Source organism: Raphanus sativus, chromosome 1, assembly GCF_000801105.2.
Source record: "Raphanus sativus cultivar WK10039 chromosome 1, ASM80110v3, whole genome shotgun sequence".
Classification (NCBI taxonomy): domain Eukaryota; kingdom Viridiplantae; phylum Streptophyta; class Magnoliopsida; order Brassicales; family Brassicaceae; genus Raphanus; species Raphanus sativus.
In genome coordinates this window covers 22,258,266-22,268,819 of record NC_079511.1, presented here as the reverse complement: position 1 = coordinate 22,268,819, position 10,554 = coordinate 22,258,266, and the positions used below count along the sequence as shown (strand labels likewise).

Below are 10,554 nucleotides of genomic sequence, written 5' to 3'. Positions count from 1 at the left end.
TCGATTGATCAAGTAGACCGCGACAGCAAAGGCATACGTCCAAAACGTGGTCGGTATCGCAGCTTGATGAAGTAGAGTCAAACCCGTTTCAACTATGTGTCGATGTTTCCTTTCGGCTATGCCATTGTGCTCGGGAGTATGTGGTGGTGAGGTGTAATGAGAGATGCCGTGAGACGCAAGAAACTGGCGTAAAGCGATGAATTCGCCACCATTGTCGGAATAGAGATTGCGGACAGGTAAGGCAAAGTGTTTCTCGACTAAGGTTTTGAATTGAACAAATGTTTCGCGCACTTGGGACTTTCTTTTGAGAGGATAAAGCCAGGTGTAGCGGGTAAAGTGATCAACAAAGATGAGATAGTATTTGTATTGATCAATAGAAATAACGGGTGAGGTCCAGACATCGGAGTAAATGTATTCAAGGGGTTGAGTAGAAGAGATTGAGTTTGAATAAAAAGGAAGTTTGTGGCTTTTATTAATAAGACAATGAGAACAAGGTTCAAGTTTTTGAGTAGTAGAAGAAATAGGTAAAGAAAATTGAGAAACAATGGTTTGCAAAGTAGAAAGAGCAGGATGTCCCAAGCGCGAGTGCCAGAAGTTGATGGTGGTTTTGGGTGTAGGAGAGGCGAAGAGGGAGATGGTATTGTGGGAGGTGACTGGCCACTCGTACAACTCGTCTCTAGTTTTGCCTTGGAGCAATCGGACCCCCGTGCTGAGATCCTTCACCTGAAAATGAGCAGGAAAGAATTCAACAGATACATTGTTAGAATTACACAAACGATATACAGAAATCAAATTTTTCTGTAAATTGGGAACATAAAGAATATTTTGTAAAGTAAGGGACTTTGAGGGTGTTTTTAGAGAGGATAAACCAGTATGCGAGATTGGAATTGTCGAGCCATCAGCAATAGTAACTTCTTCTCCCCCGGTATACGGCTGGTGAAGAGACAGATTGTTCAAATCGGTAGTAAGATGGTGGGTAGCGCCACTGTCAAGGATCCAGTTATTTGGATTGTAAGCCTGCGCCACAGCCATGTTGGCTCTCGGTTGCCACGTTGTAGGTGGTGGAGTGTTGTAGTGTGAGCTAGAAGCGGAGCTCTGAAGCTGAGAACAACGACGGGCGCTGTGTCCGTACGTACCGCAGAGTTGGCAACGACCCTGATATCCTCGAGACTGTTGATCAGGACGCGGTGAGAACTGCTGTTGTTGCTGCCACGTTTGAGACCCTTTGGTGTTGGTAGTGTTGCGGCTCTGGCGCTGGTAAGAGTTGCGATTGTTGCTGTGGTTAGAGCTTCCTCGAAATTGAGCAACATTAGCCACAACCGGAGCGGCAGGAGTGATCGAAGCAGCAGGAGTCTTCGTCTGAAGCTTGACCTCGAAGTTAAGTAGCTTCTCGTGGATTTCAGTGATCGATGGAGTGGTCTCACGGCTCTCAATCTGATCAACGATTTGTTTGTACTCTTCAGGCAAACCGTCAAGTACAAACTCAACCTGATCTTCCAGTTCATAAGGCTTTCCAAGTAAAGCTAGCTGATCGAAGCGAGTGGTGAAGCTCTGCAGATACGCATCAATAGTCAAGGTACCTTTAGTCAATGTTTTAACCTGTTGCCGTAGCTGCTGAATATGGGCTCGGCTAGGCTTAGCATAGGTGGAAGACAATATCTCCCAAATCTGAGCAGAGGTCGTCGCGGTGGAGAGGATGGGTTGGATGGTCACCGTAATCGCGCCGAGAAGAGAACTATAGATCAATCGATCTTGTCTTTTCCAGAGAAGAAAAGCAGGATTGGTGGAGATGACGCCATCGGCATCAAGCGTTGGAGACGGTGGAACATTTGAACCGTCGATAAACCCGGATAGGTCGTAACCATCGAGAAGAGCGTGGACTTGGCGACTCCACATCAGGAAATTGGACGATGTTAGCTTGGTAACATTCGTCATGTTAACATTGAAGAGATTCTGTGAATCAGAGACCAGAATTGTTTCTGAGTTTGAAGCAGGAGAAGCCGCCATTGTTGCCAGGGAGAAGAAGAAGAAAGGCGATGCCTTTGTGTTTTAAAGTTTTGTTTTGAGCGGCTAAAGAAAAATATTGAGATCCCTAGGTATCACAGCTCTGATACCATATAGAAGTATTGGGCTGAATAGATTTATTAGAATGTATAATACAGTATTTATACTGTGTACAAGAGGTATATACTAGGGATTAGACAATGACTTAAACACCCTTAATTACATTAATCCTACAATCCTAACGTATGATTAATAAAATCTCACATATATATATGTATATTGCTCTGTGTTTGTGTATGTATCGGTTTATACATGCAGGTTTATGTGTGTATTTATTTAAGCAAAGAACAGCTGTTTGAGTTGTTAGTCTTATATTAGGTATATTTTCCGTAGTGAAGAAATGTAAGCCCTAGCTATAATGGGCTTCACGTAGTTTGTCTGATATATAAAATTAATCGACGGTGCTTCTTGTGTCTTTCATATATTTTGTACTATATGAAAAAAGGAATTCCAATATCTCATAGCTAGGAGTATTTTTTTTTTTTGATAAACATCTATCTAGGAGTTTTTCCTTACGGAATATTTGATTAGGGTAACTTTCCTCCAAATGACTTTTTGACGTTTCTTAAGAATATACAAGTGAACTTTCAAAATTTTAGTCTCTTACCCAATAACTCCTCTAAATGTAAAATTATCAAAATAATAATTATAATCGTCGCTAATTCGTTGACAGTTTTTTTATCAACTGCGTTTGTAATATTTGCAAAGAAAATATCATCGTTAATTATTTGACTCAGTAAAAAATCTAGACAAAAACACAGATACACTATTGATCTAGAGAAATTATGGGTGTCAAAGTTATGGACCGAACAATAACATCTCTGCATATACTTATGTACTAGATCATGACCCGCCCGGTCGGGCGGGTTTTCATTTTTTGGAAGCATGAGATATGTTTTTTTATTGTTATGAATTTTTTTTTTTTTTGTACATTATAAAGTTAATTATTTAGAAAACAATTATTACATAATTTCTGGGTGAATTTTATTATATTGTGATGTCTAATATATTATATGTGTCTGATATATAAACAAAAAGTACTTAGTTTGTCATTTTTATTATTTTATAAACAATAATCATATGCAATTATGCACTAAGTTAAATAAAGAAAAGATGGAGTTGCTAATAGTATAATTATGAACATGAATATATTTCAAATCTTTTAATTAGCGTTGGACCATTTATTTCGTAAACCAACAAAATAAAAGAAAGAGTTTCGGTCTATTAATGAATTCATGTGAATATCATATACCTATATAAGAGAGTGTGCATTTAATTTAAAATCTTACAAAATAATAGTTAGGTCCATTACAATGTTTCTGTTTTAATAAGATAGATTTATGTGTGGTTTGTCACTATTATCCTGCAGTTTCCATTCCGTATATTTCGTACAGTTCTGGCTCAAACATCTACGCATACATTGAACTCCTTCAGTTTCAAATATATGTAAACTTTAGAATTTTCACATATATTAAATTTTAGTTATTAATGTATTATTTTGTAATTAACTATTTTCCATAATGTTTTGGAAATAGAATTTCAATAAACACAATTATCTTTAAAAGTTTCATAATTTATCATTAAATCTATATTATTAAAAACTGAAGTATAAATTATGTTTATTTGGAAACATAGATAGCAATTTTAAAAAATATATTTGTTTGGAAACATGAATAACAGTTTAAAAAAATATTTTGAAACATGAAAAGCAATTTAAAAAAGAGGTTTGCTTAGAAACATGAATAACGATATTAAAAAGAACATAGTGTTGTTTGGAAACATGTATAGCAGTATATTAAAAAAAAGTAATAGACTTATGTTATTAAAAAAATTAAAAATCTATTATATTATGATAAACTATCTATTTGGACCAGCTTTAAAATACACGAAAATAAGCTAATCTAATTACCTAAAGATATCTTTTGTCTAAAATAATCATAAAACAAAATTTAAACTTTATATACATATTTTAAATCAAAATAATAATTTAAAGTTGATTTATATCAAAAACTGATTCAAATATATAAATATATTCAAAATTTTATTTTTTACTAAAATATTTTCCAATAACTATTATTAAAAATTGTTTTAATATATATAAAAAAATACAATACAAAGTCCAATTTCATATACCAACTTAAATTATGGTTTTATATTTCACATTAAGTTCTAAAAATATAATATATGTGATTATTTATATGATGGTATGTATTAAATACTATTAATTATAGAAAAATTACACTACAAGTCATTTTTATAGTTTATAATAACACTCTAGATCACTTGTGTCTCCAGGGGCGGATCTAGAAATTTAGTAAGGCTGTGGCACTTCAATATTTATTAATAATAAATAAAATATAATGATTAAATGTAAGATAAATAACTTAAAAACTAAAATCAAACTGAAATAGTTTATAACAACTAAAAACATAAAACTCTAATATAATAAAAATAATACGAAAATCTCATAAAGTCATTCTTCGATCTCCCATGTTCTGAAATCTTTTGTTCACTGCATCATTTGTCACTTTGTCAAAGTGATCCTTTTCAGTATAGCAAACCATACAATCATTCAAAAACTCATCACTCATTCGGTTACGCAAATTAGTCTTCACAATTTTCATTGCAGAGAAAGATCTCTCAACGGTAGCAGTAGCAACAGGTAAAGTCAAAACTAGCTTCAAGAGTCAATAAACAAGAGAATGTGAAAGATGTTTTTTGGTCTCCACCATCACATGTGCAAGATCCCCAAGACCCTCCAAATTGGCAAACCTTTGATCTTCAGAGATATTATCGATGTAAATACCAAGCTGATGCTCAAGAGATACATGTTCCATAGAGCTGAAATCTTCAGGATAAAACTCTGATAATCTTAAAAGTTTTGACTGATCAAACTGGGAGAATGAATCAATGGGGCTCAAAGATGCAGTGCAACCAAGCAGCTCAGTGTTTATCTCGTCAAAACGATCATTAAATTCCTGAATTTGCATATCCAATACAGTGTAAAAACATTCAACTTGATAATAATGCAAGTTTGTTATGTTGCTTCTCTTTCTTAGCCTCTTTGGATCAACAAATTCTTCTTCCATAATAAGTAACTCTGTGTTATTTTTCTTGCAAAAAGAGTTCACCTTTCAATGACTGAATCCCAGCCATTATCTATGAGATTGAACAATTGCTGCTTCGTAGATTTCACTAGAGACATTGCATTCAAAATATCCTGATCTTTCTCTTGTAAAGCCTTTGATAGATTATTTGTGAGACCAAGGATAAGTAGCATTAGCTGTAAGTAGAACACAAAATCAAATGTGTGGAAGTACTTGAGTAAACCATTAGCTTGACATCTTTTGATACCATCTGACCCTTCTTTTTGAACATGTTCAAGCACTCTAATGATGGAAGTGAATAAGTCAGCTAATCTCAGTAAGGTTTTGTAGTGAGAACCCCAACGAGTATTACCAGGTCTTTGAAGTGAACACTCCTGATTTAATCATTTTCCTGTCTTAATTTCACCCTTACTAACTCCCTCCTCAATTATCTTACGTTGATCTTCTCGAATCATATCTTGTCTCTTACAAGACGCTCCAACCACATTTAACAAGATATAATCTTATCAAAGAAATCACTAACTTCAAAATGTTTTTTAGCAACTTCCACGACAACCAACTGAAGCTGATGAGCAAAACAATGAACATAATATGCAGAACTATTTTCTCTTAAAATCAGAGATCTCAACCCATTGAATTCACCCTTCATATTACTAGCTCCATCATAACCTTGTCCTCTTAACTTTTTCATGCTTAATCCACGTTTTGCAAACAGTGAATCAATAGCACTTTTTAGAGATGCAGACGAAGTTTCTTGAACATGAATAAGACCAACAAATATTTCCTTGACTATCCCCTTTTTATCAACAAAACGAAAAACCACTGCCACTTGCTCTTTAGTAGAAACATCTGCAGACTCATCCACCATCAAACAAAATATATCATGATCAGGCTCTTGAATAATAGACTGAAGAACTTCCTCTGCAAAGCAATTTGCAAGTTATTTCTGAATTTTATGAGACACCATTTGATTGTTCTTAGGAGCATTCTCCAATACAACTTTACTTACAAGCTCATTCTGGTCTGCAGTATATTTCACATGCTCAACAAAGTTCCCCCTATTGGCTGACTCCACTGACTCATCATGCCCTCGAAAAGGTAATCCTTGTCGTAATAGATATCTACAAGCATCAATTGAAGCATTCAATCTAATTTTGTATTCATTTTTGGCTGCTTCATTCTGCTTATAAAAAGCACGAACGATTGACTGATCTTGATTCAGTAGATTATCAGCCATCTTCAAAGCATTGTTGCGAAAACTATTCACTAGTCCCACATGGTCTCCTAACCTCTTAGGATTTTTCCAAGTGTCAAAGCCTTTTGTCACAAATTCATCACTTCCACCTTTATTTTCGGTATAATCTCTAAACAAGTAGCAAACCAAACAAAAAGCTTTGTCTGTTTTTATACTATATTCTAACCACCTACCGTAGAGATTAAACCAATCAGGATTAAATCTTCTTAATTTATTCCCTGCCAGTGTCTTAGGAAAATCATGACCACGAGGTTGACAAGAACCTTTAGTAAGATATTTGCGTCTTACCTCATCTCTTTCGTTAGGATGATATTCTGATATATTTTTTTCTATCAGCAGGGTCTGAAGGCAAATCTTCCATATTAGTTTTTGATGCCGAAGATAGATCTTCCAAATTGTCTTTTGATGTTGACGGTAGATCCTCCATGTTAGTTTTTGATGGTTCTACCGAAGGATATGAAGGCAAATTCTCCAAGTTGGTGTCTGGTGTTGATAGACGCTGTTTTTAAAAATATTTTTCCATGGTACCTAATCAAAATCTGTTAGTATTCAAAGATATAATAAACACTAGAAACAAATAACTAATCTAACAATCAAATATATAGCAAATTGTTAGAGATGATATGTATGCTTACTTACAAAAGATACCAAAAAGAGCTCTTATGGATTCAAGATTGTGATTTGTGAAAGAATTTTTTTTCTGCAGAATTTTTTTTTCTAAAAAGATCACGTAAGAAGATAGATTAGGGTTTAATTAGTTAGACAAATTAGATAATTGAATTATTATGTGGACTACATAATTTCTATTGGGCTGTATTATTTTTTTCTTATTGGGCTGCTCTAGGTTCGGGTGGAGCATTTTATTTTTTTTCCTATTTTATACTACATATTTTTCTATGCATGATTACAAAAAAAAAAAGAGGAGCATGGGGCACGTGCCACACCCCCCATAGTGGTGGGTCCGCCCCTGTGTGTCTCCTGACACACTTTTCCTCTCTTCCAATGCACTTTTCCTGAGCTGTCAACATGTGAAAAACCGTTGTTGCCCTTTTATTATTTTCCTTAAATCTAACTAATTCTATACTATAAAACTAAATTACAATGTTTTCTTTTAATATTATTTTTCCTTTTTCTAGTTTCTTCTGCCGTGAGAAAGCAAAGATAAGGTAAAAGAACAGAGCCATCGACTTTAGAAAATCGATTGAAGATGAGAGTTTGAAGAAACTTAATCCTGCAAAAAATATTGTGATTGTGGTTTTTCTGAGATATAGAGCCTATCACCGTCAAATTTCTCTCTTTTGTATCCAGAATTCCAGAATCAAACGGCCTACTGGCTCATGGCCTCGCTTCTTCGCGGCGGCTACCAAGAGAAGTGAGGAGGTTAGGGTTATTCATCAGGAATTGCTTATTCACGGTGGTGACCAAAAGACATAGGTGATTAGGCTTTTGATTGGGTTCTGAAAATTCTTATTTTTAGGTTTTGTAATTGTTCTCTATTGAATCAGAGCTTAGAGATGTTGTTGGGTTGTTGGAATCTCTCAGAAACAATGATAAATCTGGTGTGTGAAAGGAGGTGCACCTAATGAAGGAGAAGAACTTGCAAAGTATGTGAGAAAATACTTTGCAAAGTTTATGATAAAGAGAGGTTGGTGATTGCAGAGGATGTGAGCTAATGAAGGAGAAGAACTTGCAAAGTATGTGAGAAAATACATTTGTATATGTGTACATCAAGAATATACAATCTTGTACATGTGTACAATAAAAATTTGTACACAACAACTCTTGACACATAACAGAGACAATGTAAGAAATGTCAATGATATTTTAGAAATTAGAGAAGCATTGTGGTTATACACACACCTATGCATATTCTGTACACAACAACAAATAAACATTTCATTGGCCGTTCAGCTAGCTTTGATAGTAATGCGATAGCCTTAAAAATTCACTATAAAATTATTTATTGGAATGAGTACATGTTGATAACAAAACCTATGTACATGTTGCTATGGCTTTGATCTTCATAATAATGTATATATACATATAACAAGACCTATGTACACTACTTATTTTATACCAATGTACATTAGGATAGTGTACACTTGGATAACAAGACCTATGTACACAAATCATGTATACAAATTTACATTGTACATGAGTATAGTGTACAAGTGGCTGTGGCTTGATCATCAGAAATAATGTACATGTGTAAAACGAGGCCTATGTACACTACTCATTCATACAAAGCTACCATGTACATGAGGATACAATTTGGCTTTATCATCAAAATATGCAGATAAAATTCAGTTATATCATCATATATGTATTTTCAATTTGGCTTTATAACATATTGAGTTACAATTCCTAATCTTGTGTCTTGGTTCAGCACTTGTCTTGGAACATAGCTCCAACGTAAAACTTGAATCGGGTCAGCAACACACATCATGTTGCAGACATCAAACGGTTCAAGTCACTACCTGCATAAAGAGAGACAACACACGTGTGAATGACCTACTAGTCATTTACACATACAAAAAACATGCACAACAAGAGCACAACAAAACAGCTTCAACAAATCACATATTAAAGAGCAGGGTGTACACTCAACCATAAAGTATAAAAGGCCTACACATACACAAGAATGAACCAATTAAGAGCAGGGTATACACTTAAGAGTAACATGTTCTTTTCTACTCTTACACAAAAAAAAAGAAACTATCAAACAAATGTATGACATTGTGTTTATCTTTAAAGTTCAGTTGGACATTTTAGCAAACACATGGTCTGCAACTCTAAAAAAAAAAAATATACAAAGAAAATATCTTCAAATTACAGAAAATTATAAGTAGAGGATTCTAACCTGACTCTGTGGCCTGAAAACTCTGCGGCATTGTGATCTAAACAAAAAAAGGACAAAATCTTAACTCAAGTAAAACAACAAAGAACATAGCACATTTTCTCACGGGCAAACTGAAAAACATGATCCCACCACATTCACAAACCCACGAAACACCACCGCCTCCTAAGTTCAATTTTTAGCTTAACATAGATCTGAGAAATGGAGAAAGAGAAAGCACAAAGTAAGAGAGAGAGAGAGAGACAATTTATCATTTTTTGTTAGGAGATTTTCCAGAAATTCAAAGCATGTTCATGGAAAGCCAGTTTCTCCTCATAGCCATCTCTTTTCACAGACAAGGGTTAATTTCTGGAAAAAAAAGAGAGAGAGAGAGAGAGATAGAGAGAGGGGCGTACAAAGAGAGAAATGATAAAAGAAAAGAAAAAAGTGAGAGAGAAGATGAAGATCGAAACATGAAAGAAAGAAAATAGATTACTAAGAGCAGTGTGGTATTTGGCCACTCAAAAAAGTCTGAGTAGTTCAAAATGACTTATGCTGGTGCATAAAGTCATAAAGTGACCCAAAACGTAAATCTCTCTTAATTATATTATTACTTATACGATGATGCATATAAAATGTGATTAATTATATGATGATACAAATATGATATATAATAGTGTAGGGATGGGTGTTTGGGTACCCATTCGGGTTTGGTTTAGGTTTGTTTGGATTTCGGATATTCGGGATCAAAGATTTTAACCTCATTCGGATATTTCTAAATTTTGGTTCGGATTCAATTCAGAACTTTACGGGTTCAATTCGGATTTGGATAACCTATTTAAATTATTTTTAAAATAAAATTCATTATATACTTTAAATTTCTCAAAATCTATAAACAAAATCATATATTACATATAAATTTGAATAACATATGTCAAAATAACTAAACTTAACATATAAATTGATTTGATTTAAATATTTGGATAGAGAATCAATAATCATTTTAAATATTTTGGTGTTTTGAGTATACTTTAAATATTTTAGATATTTACTTTTGACTATTTGTATATATTTTCAAGTATTTAAACCAACTTAAAGTACCATATATATTCTAGATGTTTTATATATATTAAATATAAAATAAATAATATATATAAGTATATAAATCTATTTAAGATATATTCAGGTATCCGAAATACTTAGGCTCGGATTGGATTCAGTTTTAGTTCTCTAATGCTAAATTTCTAATAATTTGGATATTTAATGAATTTTGGTTCGGTTTTGGTATTACT

General features: G+C 33.8%; 1 pseudogene; it reads right to left on the bottom strand.

The window, feature by feature from the left end:
- Positions 1–4,529: 4,529 nt before the first annotated feature.
- Positions 4,530–6,719, bottom strand: LOC108848629 (uncharacterized; annotated as a pseudogene).
- Positions 6,720–10,554: the final 3,835 nt, after the last annotated feature.